Below are 14,900 nucleotides of genomic sequence, written 5' to 3' on the forward strand. Positions count from 1 at the left end.
AGATTATCTCTGTTCCTCCCTTAGTGATACTTAGCCACCTACTGGTAATTTGCTTATTATCAAAGGAGTGGCCGGGCAAGGTGGCTCACGCCTGTGATCCCAGCACTTTGGGAAGCTGAGGAGGGCAGATCACGAGGTCAGGAGATCGAGACCATCCTGGCTAACACAGTGAAACCCTGTCTCTACTAAAAATACCAAAAAAAAATAGCCAGGCATGGTGGTGGGCGCCTGTAGTCCCAGCTACTCCAGAGGCTCAGGCAGGAGAATGGCGTGAACCTGGGAGGCGGAGCTTGCAGTGAGCAGAGATGGTGCCACTGCACTCCAGCCTGGGCGACAGAGCGAGACTAGTTTCAAAAAAAAAAAAAAAAGGAACTTTTTTTTTCACTTTAGCCAGCGCATCAGAGAAGAATCCACACCTGATTGTCTTATTTCCCCCCTCCTCCACGCCCCCCATGCCCAGAGCAGTATTCACACATTCATGAAAAGAAAACACATCACTTAGAACATTTGAATGGAGGACGTGTTTTTATTTTGCTCTTCTATGTTTTACCTCCACTTCTCCACAATTTTGACCCCTTCAAAATAAATCTTAACTAATTGTTCTCTATATACTATATTAGGAATCTTGGCTGTAGACTTAATCTTGAGGTTAGCAAGAAAATAAATCTTGAAGCCACTATTTTGACACATTCTGTAATTCTTAGAATTTCCATTCTAACAATTTTCTGGATGAATTTAATGACTGTTTATATTTTACGAGCTAAAGTGCCAATTAAAATTTATTATTCATTTATCATCTTTAAGACTTACTTGTCTGTTTTATTCAAATGCAATAAAAAAGGGGGACTAATGAGAGTAACTCCCGTTGAGAGTTCAATAAAGAAGAGAGAAAACGTATTTTTTGGCACACATTCAAATCATTTCCTTTTTCTGGTAGGGCCAAATCTTCTCATATTGGGAAAGGAAATTAGCTTTGCTTCAAAGCACGTTCTGAAGAGCAATTTACTAATGAACTTAGGAATACTCTGCCCTCAAAACCCTCCTATACATTACCTGAATGCAGAGAAACTTGAGACGTTCAGCAAGGGAGGTGAGGCCAGGAGTGTTGAGGGGTCCAGGTCCATCTGTGGAGTTCACTGCCACTCTCCTGTGTGGATTTCAGTCCTTATTTTCCTGGATTTTGAGTTGCATTCTCAATATATTATTTTTATTTTTATTCATAGTGAAAATATTGAAGACTGAATTTTTTTCTGAATTCATACATTTTATATGACATGTTATTTTTTATTTTCTAAATATTTTACTGTTGAAGTAGTTCCTCTTTCACACAAAAAAACTAATAGTTTTGGCTGTCTTTGTTTAATTTCTAGATGACCTTTTCTTTAATATTTTGTAATTCACATTTAATTTTATTGCCTTGTAGTCAAGGAATATTTCTGAAAGGACTTCTCCTCTTTGGAACTTATTAAGAGTGTCTTTGAGGTTTAATATGTAATTATCATCTTAAAAATATTTAATGTATACTAAAATGTAAGACATAATTTATGCTGTGGAATTAAGCAAAGACCATCCAAATGAGAAGAAGCTATGGCTATTTACTCAGTTTGGGAGTCAGCCCACAGTTTCTTGTGTTGACAGAGACTCAAAAGGCAGGCTGAGTGGGAAAACTTCACAAGGAGGGGAAAAAGGTGGGGCCTCAGCTGTGCCCTGATTGGAGGCTGCTGGCCTGGGAAGTTGACCTGAAGCACAGCATCTTATCTGATTGTTTAAGGGTGCATATTTACCTTTCTCCTATTGGTCCTAAATTAGAAGCAAGGGAAACAATTAAAGGAGCTATCAGTTATGAATCAAGTTCTGGGTTTGTTGGGCTAATTGCTATGGTGGTATTGTTTGGCTTCCTGAGCTGGTTGCTGCAGGTTGTGGATAAGAGTTCTATTTTATGTATATGGTCTGGCCATTGTCTATATGTTCAGTCTCTCAATGCATTATTTGTACTTATTCTTTTGAATTTGCCTTTACTAATTGTGGTCTCTATATTGTCTTTTTCTAATACATTTTTTGCCTGTTTAACTAAAAGTGCTATTAAAAACTTTCACAGTTTTGGTTGGACGTGGTGGCTCATGCTTGTAATCCCAGCACTTTGGGAGGCTGAGGTGGGCAGATCACTGGAGGTCAGGAGTTCAAGACCAGCCTGGCCAATGTGGTGAAACTCCATCTCTGTTAAAAACATAAAAATCAGCTAGGCATGATGGTGCACACCTGTAATAGCAGCTACTCGGGAGGCTGAGGTGGGAGGATCACTTGAACCCAAGCAGTGGAGGTTGCAGTGAGCAGGGATCACGCCACTGCACTCCTGCACTGCAGCCTAGGCAGCAGAACGAGACACCATATCAAAAAAAGAAAAGAAAAAGAAAAAAAGAAAAAAAAGAAAAAATACCTTTCATACTTTCTCTCATCTTTTAGTATTTTTTATCAATATTTGTCTTACACATTTCAATGGTTTATTATTTGGTTCCCAAAGGCTCCTGATTAGCATATCTTTAATGTATGTTTGTGTATGTATGTTGATCTCTCACTCATATGCACACATAAGTCTTTTCATTAATTAGCTTTGCTTTAAATTTTGCTAATGTGATATTAATATTATGTTTGTCTATCTTCTTTTTATTGCAGTTCTTTACCAAGCACCAAACTAAGCATTTTAAATAATATCTCATTTTTGTAACTGTTTTGGCATTTATCTTCTTCATTGTGACTTTACCTGAAATCATTATCAATGTGTATTTCTATATTTGAGTGTTTCAATACTTATCAAGAGTTTGCTTCCCTATTCTTGGTTCCTGTGTTTTTTTTGTTTTTTGTTTTTTTTTGAGACGGAGTCTCGCACTGTCGCCCAGGCTGGAGTGCAGTGGCGCGATCTCGACTCCCTGCAAGCTCCGCCTCCCGAGTTCACGCCATTCTCCTGCCTCAGCCTCCTGAGTAGGCAGGACCACAGGCGCCCGCCACCACACCCGACCAATCTCCTGCACATTTAATAGAGACGGGGTTTCACCGTGGTCTCGATCTCCTGACCCCGTGATTCGCCCGCCTCGGCCTCCCAAAGTGCTGGGACTACAGGCGTGAGCCACCGCGCCCGGCTGGTTCCAGCTCTCAATTTTCTGTGGTACTTCGGGTAGTATTTTTTTTTTTTTTTCCAAGAAGTCACCTGGATAAGATTCTAAACACCTGGCATTTCTGTAAGAGCCTTTTTCTTCATTCCACAACAATAATGATATAGATGGGTATAGAAATCTTGAATTCATAACTCAAATCTCCATAGATGTTGCTCTATTTAATTCTGGTATTTTATGTTACAAACAAAAAAAAAATCTAAAGTCAGTCCGAGATTTCTTTCTTGATAGGTTATCCGATTTTGTCTTTTGTTTCTGACTTTTTTTTTTTTAGATTTCATGCTTTCACCAAGTTATGTCTATTTATTGGTCGTCTGTTATATGAGTTCTCTCAGCTGTCATATGCTCTTTTGATCTGCCGATTAATGTGAATTCGTAGATTATTTTCTTTATGTCTTTGAATATAAATTGCCTTCCATTTATTCTAATCTTATCTTCAGGAACTCTAACTATTCAATGTTAGTAATTTTGGCCTGTCATCATTTAAATATCTTGGTCCTATTCTTCTACATGGGAAGAATAATTTATACTTTATTAATCAATAATTTGATTTTGATTCAATGATTAGCAGTGTTAATTCTACTTTTTATTGTTTCTAAAGTACCTTAAAGGTTGCTTTGTCTATGAAAAGTTTTAAAACATTCTTTCTTTGTATTATCTGGTGCCTTTTTATTTCTGTCAGCTTCTCGGTGTTTTCCCTCTCACAACCTATCTAATCTCTTATTATCTCATCTTTCACCTTGTATTCCATACCGTTAAAGTGTCCCCAAAATGCAAAAAGAATGCAAAATATGCACTGTCTAAAATTTCAGTGTTTCTTGAGCTGAAGTTTTTTTGAATGGATACTCTTTTTCTGATATTTTCGTGCTCTTTTTTTAACTCAGTGCTAGGAAATCTCTCTCTCTCTCTCTCTCTCTCTCATATGTTTCCCTTATCTACCGAAAGTTTTTAATTGGCTAACATCTGAATAAATGCACATATCTTTTATTTGGATTATTCCTACACTAGTTGCACAATGCCATCATTGTTTCCTTCTCCAGGAAGTGCTGGGTCCTGTTCATAGAGAAAATCAGTTTCTCTCAATCAGGAGAAAAATGGCATTGTCCTATCACTATGTGAATAATTCAACTAAAAAGAATAACTTTTCTCCCAGTAAAGCTTGTTCTTTCTTAGAAAAATTGGATTTCTTTATATTCAATGCCTTTGCTTCAGAGCACAACATGTGACCTGGGAAAGGCATTTACCCTTGTTAAACCTTCGTTTTCTCATTTCTAAAATGATAAGGGTTATCTCCATGATCTTTAGGAAGCCGGAATCGATCTGGTTCTAATGGTCCTTTGATTCTAATTAGAAATTTCCAACTGCAAAAGTTGAGGGGAATTCTTACATCTTCAGAAGCCTACTAATTAAACAACTTTTGCTGTAATGAGTGTCAGCCACCTTTATGAATCAGCTTGTCACTTAATAATAGAAATATCTGGCTTCTGGCCCATGCAGAAGGAATGTAGACAATAGACTGTAGTAACAAGGCTGACTCCCATTCTCCTGTTGCTCCCCCACCTCTCTCAGTTTCCAGAGTCAACTTAGGACAATTCCATACTGTGATTATTTACGCCTTCTTTGCTTTCGTAATTCAACAAACAGTATTAACCACTTACTATGATAAGGCATGGTTCCAGGTGCTAAGGACCCACAGTGTACTTGATTACAAATTACAGCTAAAATAATCAAGCAATAAAAAGGATAATTTTGCTTTCATCATTAAAAGCTCAGTGATAGAGTAAGCCTTAGACTTGATTTGCCTCGCAATACAGCAGTGGTAGAGGGCAGAGGAGAAGTCTCATCCTAAGCCTTACTCCCAAGGCTGGTTATAGGATGCTGTATTAGTTTGCTACGACTGCCGTAACAAATACCAAAGACTGGGCAGCTTAAACAACAGAAATTTACTTTCTCACAGTTCTAGAGGCTAGAAGTCCTCTGTCAAGGTGTTGGTTATTTTTATTTTGAGGCCTTTCCCATTGGATTGTAGATGGCTGTCTTGTCCATTTTTTTTTTCACATGGCTTTTTCTCTGTCCGTGTCTGTGTCCTAATCTTCTCTTCTTATGAGGATACCACCAGTTATACTGGATTAGGGCCCACCCAGAATTACCTCATCTTTTTTTCTTCATTATCTCTTTAAAGTCTCTATCTCTAAGTATGTCACATTCTGAAGGACTGGAGGTTAGGACTTTAACATATGAATTTAGGGGAGATGCAATTCAGCCCATAACAAATGCCTGCTAGTAACTCATGGGAACTCTCATCCACATGCAAAGAGATAGAATGTGACTTCTACAAGTTTTATTAGAAGTAGAGGAAGGAACCCTTCCCAGCAGGGCTTGACAAGCCTGTGCATGTGCCTCACTGACATAACTAAGTTATATGGTCATATTTGAACTAATCCATGGAACAAGACATGCAATTACACTGATGTGCTTAGGCGAAAGTCAAATGTCTCACTCCTGAAAATTCAGACTTCCCCAAAACACATGGGCTAAGCAGATAAGACGGACACTTCAACTGAAAGCCAGGGTGCTTAAGAAAAGCAGGAGAAATAGATGTTGTGGAGGTAATCCCAACGTGCAATGCAAATGCTGTGAGGGAAAATGATAGAGTCCCGAACATACTGGAGCTTGTAGTTAGAGGAAGGAAAAATAAGATTTTTCTCAGGGCTTTGGGATTGGGGCACCTGGCAGTCAGCGCCTAGATTCCAAAGTAGGTCAGAAGATGCCTCTTCCTGAGAGTTGGAAACTTTTTGAATATCTTTGAGTATTGAAAACATTCTAACACTGCCTGAGAAAAGTAGTATTTGTGAAGTTATACATTTAGCCTATCCCATTCAACTCAGGGGAATGTACACAGATCAAATAAATTGCAATGGTGTTTCCCTCCCTGATATTCACATAGAAAGGTGAGTGGTGAGCACTAACCTTCAGGACCTTTAAAGGCATCATCGCTTTCACCCTTGCACCAGCCTTTTGGGGTAAATATTCCCATTTTCTAAAAGAGGATAATGAGGCTCAGAGAGGGTAAGTGACCTCCCCAAGGTCTTCTAGCTGAATTGTAACCAGTTTGATCTGCCTTTTGAATTCCACTATCCTGCCTGTGAGGGAAGAAGGAATAAGGAGTTGCAGGGTCATTTTTCCCCTCAAGAGGCTAGAGAGTAACCAAGTATCTGTTCAAAACACTTTTGAGAATTTGATGGCCTTATTACCTTCTCAGGAGTCCCTGGGGGAGGTTACACTTTTAGGATCCCCAGGAATAGAGTGACAAAATACAGCTACCACAATATGGTCCTGTGCAAATGTGCCCTTGCTCAGCAATGACTGACTCCATTCTGACTGAACTCTGCCAAAAACTCTTAACATTAATAATTATGACCTGTTTCCAATTTTAATAATTAAGAGGTTTACAACTTCCAGTGACTCTTAATTCAGGTTTCTTTGGCTTGCTGTTCTTGGACAGTAACAGTATGGTCACTGTTACACAGACAGAAGCTAGACATAGTCTATGATAAACTGCTTCCTCCACAATAATCTCACTGCATCCTCCTTAATTCCCAAAGTTTTTGTACCATTTAGTCATTGTTTCAAAATTCGAGGAATCAACATTTGTGTTAAAATGTGTTCTTGTAACATACTTTTGTTGCAGAGCCAATTCATGATACTCCAAACTCATATACCCAACTGCTTACCCAACACGTCAAAAATTCCCCTCCTTATGCACTTGCTTCTTCCATCTCAGCTGATGCCAACACATCACATCTTTGTGGTTGCTTAGGACAAACCTAAAGTCATCCCAGATCCCTCACTTTCTCTCACACCACACATCCAATTCGTCAAGGAATCAATTGACCTGAAGAAATTCCTCTGAAACCCGGAGACTCCTTGCCATCTCTACTGTTTCTACTCTGGTCTAAGTGATCATCCTCTCTTGCTTGGATGACTTAGATATCCTCCTAACAGGTCTTTCTTCTGCTATATTTGTCTCCTTATAGTCTAAGCAAGAGTAGCAAACGATGACTCACAAGCCAAATCTGGTCAGCTGCCTGTTTTTGTAAATAAAGTTTTATCGGAATAGCAGGCTCATTTGTTTATGTATTGTATATAGCTGCTTTCATGCTAAAATGGCAGAATTGAATTTATGTGGCATAGATTTTATGGCCTGCAAGCCCTAGAATATTTACTGTCTGACCCTTTAAAGAAAAAGTTTGCTGGCAGGGTGTGGTAACTCTCGCCTGTAATCCTAGCACTGTGGGAGGCTGAAGAGGGTGGATCACTTGAGGTCAGTAGCTCAAGACCAGCCAGGCCAACATGGTGAAATCCCATCTCTAAAAATATAAAAAAGTTAGCCAGGGGTGGTGACAGGCACCTGTAGTCCCAGCTACTCAAGAGGCTGAGGCTTGAACCGGGGAGGCTGAGATTGCAGTGAGCCACGATTGCACCACTGCACTCCAGTCTGGGCTACAGTGCAAGACTCCATCTAAAAAAGAAAAGAAAAGAAAAGAAAAGTTTGCTGACCTATGGACGATTCTCAACTCAGCAACTTGATAGGTCCTTTCAAAGTGAAAATCAGATCAGGTCATGTCTCTGCCCACATTCCTCCTATGACTCTTCATTCTAATCAGAGTAAAATCCAAAGGCTTGCCAAGGCCTTCAAGGCTACATGATCTGGCTTTGCTTTTGCCTCTTCTGCTACTCTCCCCGTCATGCATTCTGCTCCCGTCCAATGGATTCCTCACTGTTCTTCCCACATGCCAAGCACATTTCTACTCAGGGCCTTTGCATGTGCTGTTCCTTCTGCCTGGAGAGCTCTTTCTCCAGATAATCTGTATGGCTAACTCCTTCATGTCCTTCAAATCTTTCTTCAAATGTCACTTTCTTATGGGGCTTCCTGTGAGCAACCTGATGAATACAGCCCACCAGCCCCAGACCACAGCGTTCCTGACTTCCTTTACTCTGCTTCACTTTTCCCTGTTTCACAGCAATTGTCACATTCTATTCTACTATAACTTACTTATTCATTGAATTTACCATTGATTGTTTGCCTAGCCTCCCTATAATATAAGACAGGGATCTGTGTTTTGTTCTGTAAGAATTTAGAACAGTAGTTATTCAATTAATATCTGCTGAAGCAATGAATGAACCAAATTAATGAAAGATGAATATAAAATACTTATACATCCTAACACTCTATGAAGTAGTATGAGAGAATATCCACCAAAAAAAAAAAAAAAGGTGACATATTCCTTTATACCAAGAATTTTTTATCACATACACAGTTAAAGGAATTCGGGAACAGTATATTGACACATAATTAGGATTAAAGTATATATAGAATGTACAAAGCAGATTTCAGTAAAAGACAGCATAGGAGAACAGAGTGGTTCAGGAAGACTTTATGAAACATCATGAATGCTTCCCAGAAAAATGAAAAGAATGAAGCAGATAGGAAGTTAAATCTTCTAAATACAGAATATAGGATATATTAAATGTTATATACATATTCTATGATATATAATATGTGAAAATATGTTATATAATGATATATGTGTGTTTATCTGTATCTCATCTGTATGTATAACATAATAGATATATAGTATATATATTTTATAATATATACATATTTTATACAGATACCTATATATTTATGCACATATAGAGATATAGGTATATAAAATTCAAAGGTATTAACACTCTGAAGTTTTTTATAAAAAGAAAAATGTTATGAAATTAGGTAACTACTACTGGCCAATAGAGAGGCACTTAATCAGGTCACTAATGTGATATTCTGTCCTGTGAGCCAATTATATGTCATCTGGCCTCACCATGATCATATATTCATTCATTCAACAACCAAAACTCCGAGCATCTTCTATGCATCAGGCTTGTGCTAAGTGCCAGAGATCCACTGGTGAGCAGAAACACAAGTTATCCTGCCCTATGGAGCCTAAATCTATTGGGGACGACAGAGATTAAACCCACACTGGTCAAAGAGGGTGCAAGGGGTCTCCAAGACCAGTCATATCTTCTTGCTCTGATTCTATAATCATGAAGCAATCTTCCAATGATGACTGCAGTCTCTCAAACACACTGTTATCAGGAAACTGTGGGTTTTGGGAAATGGGGGTAGATACGAGGGCCTAATTGGAAACTAGTTTCTACACCTGTTGTGCTGGCCCAAGAACTAAGCCATGGGCCCTGGCAAAGCCTCCCCGTGGGAAAGCCACACTGTAGGTCTCTACATAGTTTGTCCCCAGCCCAGCACAGCAGGTCTAGAAAGCCAGTCTGTAGGTCTTCTACAGGCCCAGTTGGAGTCTGCCAGTGATGGGTACAGACATGATATTTAGAAGATAGATGAGAAGGAGAAACCATTATTCTCCTGTAGCAGGGCTAACAGAACATGAGCAGATGGCAAACATGAGATTATCAGCACCTTCTGGGCTAGTTCCTGGAAATAAGCTGATTTCCTGCTGCTTCCAAAAATTCTGAAAGCTTTCAGACTCCTGGGCAAGCTCCTGCAAAACACCGGTTTTGGTGCTGCAAGCACCTGCAGTAGCTCTCTTGCCATCCAGGTACTTGTTGACCTTAGAAACTCAAGCCATAGCTTCCATGATTTTCACTCCCTGATCCTTCTTCAGTCTCAAATTGCTGTATCCAAACCCTTCCTGCTTGCAATATCTTAGAAAGGCCACCTTCTGACCAAATCTGACCAGTTAGGTAGGTTTGTAGAGGAAGAGTTATTGGATTATTCCCAATTCTTTTGATCCTCACTCAAATCTCCTAAGACCAAAGCTACAGTGGCCTCCCTTTAGGGAAGAAAGCAGAGGAAAGGAGCAGAGGAATTATTTTCTGTGAATTACCTGTTTCTAAATTCTACTATTAGTGACTAAACTGCCATTTGCACTTCCTGTATTCCTGTTTTAGCAAGAGCTAAAAGAGTTTCAAAGAACTTAGATTGTATTCTAAGAAGAGAATTTAGAAAGGCCTTTCCAGAATAGATGAATCTTAAATGATGGGTAGGTTTCCCAAAGAGATAGGTGGGGAAGCCATTCTAACCTAGAAAACAGGATGCCTAGAAGTATGCAGTGTTTTCAGAAAATGGCAGACACAGGCTTCCTTGGCTAGAGAACAAAGACTTCATACAGGAGTAGGTTCATAAATACAAGCACAAGAGCCCTTTATAGCATCCGAGTCTAGTGATTTTCAGTTATTCTGCCTATAAGCATCAACTGCAAGAATAGTTAAAATTCTGTTGAAGAGAAGAAATAAGTTTCCTGCTGTGCCAGAAACCCTTAAGAAAAAGCAAAGGAATTTCACAGAGCTGAAGATCAAGCACCTGAGAAACAAGTTTGCCTCAAGAGATGCTTCCAAAGGCAAGAAGGAAGCTTACTGATGAAAAAGCGAAACACTATCCCAAGGAGTACAGGGAGATGGACAGAACTGAAATTCAAATGGCTACAATGGCAAAAAAAAAAAAAAAAAAAGCTGACCACGTCTATGTACCTGCAGAACCCAAACTGGCATTTGTCATCAGGATCAATGGTGTGAGCCCAAAGCTCCAAAAGGTGTTGTAGCTTCTTCGCCTTTGTCAGATCTTCAATGGAAGCTTTGTTAAGCTCAACAAGGTTTCGATTAGCATGCTGAGGATTGTAGAACCATATATTGCACGAGGGTACCCAAACCTGAAGTCATTAAATGAACTAATCTACAAGCATGGTCATGGCAAGATCAATAAGAAGCGAACTGCCCTGATAGACAGCACTTTGATTGCTTGATCTGGCTTCATCTGCATGGAGGATCTGATTTATGAAATTTGTACTGCTGGAAAACACTTCAAAGAAGCAAAAAACTTCCTATACTCCTTCAAATTATCGCCTCCATCAGATGGAATGAAGAGAAAGACCACTCATTTTGGAGAGGTGGAGATGTTGGCAACAGGGAAAACCAGATTAATGGGCTCATTAGAAGGATAAAATAAGGTTGTCTGCCATGACTATTTTTGTTATCTTGTCAGTTAATAAACAGCGACTGCTTTCAATTTGTAAAAAAAAATAAAAAAAAAATTGTTAAAATACACCTACACACTCACAGCAAAGGTTCTAATTTAATTGGTATGTCTTTTTTTTTTTCCTTTTTGTGGAGAACGGGGTCTCGCTGTATTACCCAGGCAGGTCTCGAACTCCTGGGCTCAAGCTATCCTCCCGCCTCTGCCTCCCTGAGAGCTGGGATTACAGGCGTGAGCCACCGCGCCCGGCGAATTTAATTGGTATGAAGCCAAACCAAGACATTAGTACGTTTCCAGAGCTTCCCAGGTGATCGTAATTTGCAGCCAGTGCTGAGAAACACTGAGATGATACACATAAAATGCCTAGCCCAGAGCCTGCTCAAGAACTGTTAGCTGTTGCGCTCTGCTGTCATTGCTCAGGTGGTTGAGACTTGGGCCCAGGCTTCCTAGGGGAATGTTCCTCCCATTGCCCCACAGTCCCCTGGAAGTGGTGGAAGAGGAGACACTATAGCAACACTTCTCAGCACTGGCTACACATTTGAATCAACAGAGGAGCTTTGCAAAGGTTTGCAAAAGATGTCTGGATCTGTCTCTCACCAATTAGAATCTCTGGAGGTGGGACCCAGGTAGCCCCATTATTTACTTTCCCCATTAATTATTCCACAAATATCCTCATATGATCTGATCGCTATTTCCCCATAATTATGTATTGGTATTTCTCTTGGCCATTTCAGTGTTCACAATCTGCTTTGTATTAAAGCTGCTTGTTTATGTTCTCTCTCCCACTGTGAACCACTGCAGATCAAGGACTGGGTTTGTTTTGTTTTGTTTTAGTTTTTTTTATTTTATTTTATTTTATTTTTTTTTTTTTTGAGACGGAGTCTCGCTCTGTCGCCCAGGCTGGAGTGCAGTGGCCGGATCTCAGCTCACTGCAAGCTCCGCCTCCCGGGTTCACGCCATTCTCCTGCCTCAGCCTCCCGAGTAGCTGGGACTACAGGCGCCCGCCACCTCGCCTGGCTAGTTTTTTGTATTTTTTAGTAGAGACGGGGTTTCACGGTGTTAGCCAGGATGGTCTCGATCTCCTGACCTCTTGATCCACCTGTCTCGGCCTACCAAAGTGCTGGGATTACAGGCTTAAGCCACTGCGCCCGGCTGTTTTAGTTTTTATACAATCGCTTTCCCCTTGCACTCAGCATACAGCAGAGCTCTCATACATGGTATATACTTACATAATATCAATTTAGTTAATCGTCAGAGACCACAGATACTCAACTGTAAGACTTTCCTGCCTTCTCCACTCTACTTTTCCATTTTTCAAGTTTTCTTTGTTGTTGTGCTTTTTTATGCCTTCTTCTCACTGTAGCCAAAGTTATTTTGTTCAAAATTCAAATTAATTTAATTATGGAAGCTGGGTAATTGGCCTAATAATATAGACACAGTGGTGCAATGAGCATACAGTTAGTTACAATGTTCCATCTATTTTTCTGTTGTTTGAAGGCATCCACAATTTATAAAGTACCTGGTGATTCAAAAATTAAGAACCACTGTTCTAGGAGTAGGTTGAGGCCAGTCTATGGAATCTTCCAACACCCAGGAGCAGGAAATGGAATGGAATAAATAGAGCACTGGGTCCGCCCTGAAATCTTTGAGCAGAGGAACTACCTAAGCAGAGAAGTATTTAAGCTTATAAGTCTAAATAAATGTTGGGGATTTTAAAAAGGATACTTAATTACTTCTGAGAAAAAATCCTTTATTCATTTCTCAGTGGGCTTCTAATAATCATCTCAGCTCTGTCTGCAGTTTCCTTTCTTCCATAATTATTTTTCTCTCCATTTTCTTGCCATGGTAGCCACGTGCTCATTTAGGTATCTGTCAAAAGGCTTCATTTCATTATATTAATTCTTTCACTGAATGGTACAGCTTGAATTTCCTTCTGCTAGTTTTATTAAAATCTAAATGGGGGGGAAAAAGCCCTCTACATTATCTAGGCGATCCATGTGAGCTGTCCGGCTCCATTAGCTGTTGTCTGTTAGAGATGGATTACAAGCAGGTGTAATCTTAAGGACACCGCCCTTCTGTGGTTGTTGAGAAGGAACAGAGACTGGGCAAAACGGGTACTGTTCTGATCAGGAGCCACCATCCCTGGTTCCTTCAGCAAACAGAATTTCAATTGTCAGATCTGTCCTGGAGGAACAATAGAATACAACTGTGAATTAAATACTTTAGAAACCAAGGACATAATCTCACTTTTCCAGATGAGTTTGCCTCCTTTAGTTTTGCTAGCACAGTCCTGTGATGTAGGGGGAAAATGCCCAAAAATATTCTAGAAAAAACATCGAGACTTCAAGTTAAAATGTCAGATGGAGCAGCCTCTAGAATTTCTCCTTTGTAGGCCATCAGTAACCTCACTCAAAATTAGAAATTTATTATTTATAAATAGTGATATTATTATGTCTATTTTAAATATTAATGATTTAGGTCAAAGGCAGAAGGTGAAATTTCTAGGTGTCAGAAATGAAGGGCAAATCTTTAGTGGGAAGGCTGTGGGAGTTGAAGCTCTGCAGAGCACGGTGGGGATCCAGATGCAATATTTAGAGGCCGGTGTTTTCACTCTCCTGTGCAGAAGTCAAGGCTCCAACTCCAAAGCATGGAACTAGGCTTCCCAAATAAGCCTATTGCTGGCAAAGCTCTGCACAGTCCATGGCTGGGAGATGGGAAATCTGGAAAACTAACCATCTTACCTAGGCCCATCCCAGGCCTGTTCTGGGTCCCTCCAGAAATTTCAAGAAATAGGATCTCAAACCCACAGGGCACTATGTGCCAGGCACCATGTCCACTGGACACATCCAGGTAACATCATTAACACGAACATGTGTCCCTGTTCCGGTCGTTGATTGCTGTGTAACAAACCATCCCAAATATTAGTGGCTTAAAACATCAGTTTATTGTCTCTCATGTTTCTGAGGGTCAAGAATTCAAGTGGGATACAGTGAGGCAGCTCATCTTTTCTCCATGCTGTCTGAGACTCAGCCAGAAATGGCTTGACTGGCACTGCTGGCACGTTGGTGCCAGCTGTCTGCTGGAAGTCTGGCAAAGATTGCCAAGCAAGTTCCCCAGTTCCTCCTCACTTGAGCCTCTCCAGAACCCCCTGGCTGGTGCTACCTAGGTTCCAAGAGGACCAGATGAAAACTGTAAGGATTCCTATGACCCAGGTTCTGAAATTATGAAATGTCCATTTGCCGCATTCCATTGGTCAAGCATGAGTCCCAGTTCCAGCCAGGGTTCAAGGAGAGGGGACCACACAAGAGTGTGAATAATATGAAACATGGCTCACTGGGGGCCATCTTTGGAGACTAGTGACCCCATGTCTGGAACTGTGCAGTGGGCCAGTACTTGGCTGTGGTTGTAGAAATCCCACTGTAAAGCCTAAATAGAAACACAAGTTAAGGATAAGTCAACCCAATGGTGCACTTCAGAAGTGACCATAAAACTCTCCTGTAGAACGACTTTCACATATTAGAGCATCTACAAGGCTCCCTCAGTTTCCAAAGATGATAGATCTCCTGGAAGATGAACTTGAGGAGAAGGTAAGTGCCCGCTACCAGAGCTGGGCTGTGAGCTCCAAGCTGGGCTCACGTACCTAGTGGGGGTCCATAGGTTACTCATCCTAGACCCAGTCAATT

General features: G+C 40.4%; 1 protein-coding gene and 1 long non-coding RNA gene across 7 annotated transcripts in view; one reads left to right on the forward strand and one right to left on the reverse strand.

The window, feature by feature from the left end:
- The window catches only part of LOC117073029, a 164,327-nt gene that overhangs the window by 135,069 nt on the left and 14,358 nt on the right, over nt 1-14,900 (reverse strand). Inside the window, exon 2 of the long non-coding RNA XR_004433066.1 lies at nt 1,054-1,173. This is a non-coding gene — a long non-coding RNA (uncharacterized LOC117073029). The remainder of the gene's footprint in view (nt 1-1,053; nt 1,174-14,900) is intronic.
- NPSR1 (neuropeptide S receptor 1) overlaps nt 1-14,900 on the forward strand; it is a 223,488-nt gene that overhangs the window by 38,138 nt on the left and 170,450 nt on the right. The gene's annotated exons all lie outside the window — the stretch shown is intronic.

This window comes from Trachypithecus francoisi, unplaced genomic scaffold (genome assembly GCF_009764315.1).
Source record: "Trachypithecus francoisi isolate TF-2019V2 unplaced genomic scaffold, Tfra_2.0 Lachesis_group4, whole genome shotgun sequence".
In the NCBI taxonomy this organism is placed as follows: Eukaryota; Metazoa; Chordata; class Mammalia; order Primates; family Cercopithecidae; genus Trachypithecus; species Trachypithecus francoisi.